The 2,041-nt window shown below is 54.4% G+C and overlaps 1 pseudogene; it reads left to right on the top strand.

Moving 5' to 3' along the window:
* Positions 1-1,219: 1,219 nt before the first annotated feature.
* Positions 1,220-1,338, top strand: LOC139279211 (5S ribosomal RNA; annotated as a pseudogene).
* The last annotated feature ends 703 nt before the right edge of the window (positions 1,339-2,041 follow it).

The raw sequence follows: 2,041 nt of genomic DNA, 5'->3' as shown, positions 1-2,041 counted from the left end.
AAGGAGCTGGTGAGGTGACAAGTGTCAGGGACCTGCTCGATGGCGGAGGAGCGGGCTGGATGGCGCCAGACACGCTGGCGCGGCGCCTAAATTCTGCCAACGTCTGCCATGCGGCCGATGCCATCGAGTCGCTAAAAAGAGCTCTGGGCCCCGACTCCGTTAGGTGCATCGAGCAGGCTCAAGCATGTGGGGAGATCCCGTCCGAACTGACCCCCGTCCGGACGGAATTCCTCATCGGCGCCAAACCCCGGAACCTCCCTCGGGGGCCGGCGCCTCACAACTTGAGCCGCCTCGGGGAAATCCCCTCCGTGCCTTTCAGTTCCGCGCGGAGGGGTTTCCTGTACGGGCTGCTCCTGCACACTCTCAACTTTGCCATCCTCGCCTGCCATCCGGACACGCCATGGCGTACCATCTTGCCGTCCGGAGGAGGCGGGGGTCCCCGATGGAGGGCACTCTACGCAGGGGTCCTCCCACTATTCATCGGGGACTTGGCCTGGAGGGTGGTGCACGGAGCAGTGCCGTGCAATAAATTTTTAAGCTGGTTCACGGACTCCCAGGCCGCCTGCAATTTCTGCGGTCTGGAGGAGTCCGTGTTCCATGTTTTTATTGAGTGCACGAGGTTGCAGCCCCTGTTCCACTATTTGAAGGGGCTGCTCCTGAAATTCTGGCTGCACTTCAGTCCTACACTCCTGATCTTTGGGCACCCTGTGCGGAGGGGAGCGGGTAGGTCCGAGGGCCTCCTCGTAGGACTGCTCCTGGGCACGGCCAAGGGTGCCATCAGCCGGTCCAGGCAGCGGACGGTCGAGGGGGTCGTTCAACCTGACTGCCTGCCTCTCTTCCGCTCTTACATTCGGTCCAGGGTGTCCTTGGAGATGGAGCACGCGGTGTCCACCGGTACGCTCACGGCCTTCCGCGAGAGGTGGGCACCGGAGGGACTGGAGTGCATCATCACGCCCGGCAACCAAATTTTAAATTGATTTTACGTTTTAAAGTTTAATTTGTTTTAATTGCCGGTGCTTTTAGTGTCCCCTTCCCTTTTATAGGGGGCACTGGGGAAAAAAGGTGATGTTAGTGCCCAAAAAAAAAAACACAAAAAAATAAACCAAAAAACCAAAAAAAGAGGGCCTTGTAAATGCCTGGTGTGTCATCCAGGTTGGGTGGCACCGATTAATGTTTTTGTTTTGCAGATAAACTCCAAAAGGAATTTCATGCACAAGGAGCCTACGGCCACACTAGTCTGAAAATGCCCGATCTCGTCTGATCTCGGAAACTAAGCAGAGTCAGGCCTGGTTAGTACTTGGATGAGAGACTGCCTGGGAATACCAGGTGCAGTAGGCCAAAAAGAGTTTCATGCACAAGGACCCCCAGGTCCCTCTGCACTGCAGCATGTTGTAATTCTCCCCATTTAAATAATATTCCCTTTTACTGTTTTTTTTTCCAAGGTGGATGACCTCACATTTTCTGACATTGTATTCCATCTGCCAAACCTTAGCCCATTCGCTTAACCTATCTAAATCTCTTTGCAGCCTCTCTGTGTCCGCTCCACAACCTGCTTTCCCACTAATCTTTGTGTCATCTGCAAATTTTGTTACACTACACTCTGTCCCCTCTTCCAGGTCATCTATGTATATTGTAAACAGTTGTGGTCCCAGCACTTACTGTGCCACCTAACATATGGGCCGAAATTGCTCCTTTCCTTAAGGCCTGATACCACCACAAATTGCCGATCACGCTGCGGAATGGAATGGCCTCCGACTTTTGGTAGAATGACCGCTGCTAGCCCAATTGCCCTTCCGAGGATTCCTGGCGGTGCCCCGATCTGCCCCACCGCTCTGCTGCTGCTGATCCATGTTAAGTGCATCATCACCGTGCATACCATCAATCTACCCCTCCCCTCCCCCTCCCCGCCCCCCGACTTTTGGTGAAATGGCCGCTGCTTCCTCAGAAAATCTGAAAATCTTCGGCCTGCCGCGTGGTGTCAAAATATTTTTTCCTGGTGGTCCAGTGAGGCTGTGGCCTTCTGCAACAGCGGTGCGGCTTC

The sequence above is a fragment of the Pristiophorus japonicus genome, chromosome 13 (genome assembly GCF_044704955.1).
Source record: "Pristiophorus japonicus isolate sPriJap1 chromosome 13, sPriJap1.hap1, whole genome shotgun sequence".
Lineage (NCBI taxonomy): Eukaryota > Metazoa > Chordata > Chondrichthyes > Pristiophoridae > Pristiophorus > Pristiophorus japonicus.
This window is presented reverse-complemented; position numbering and strand designations above follow the sequence as displayed.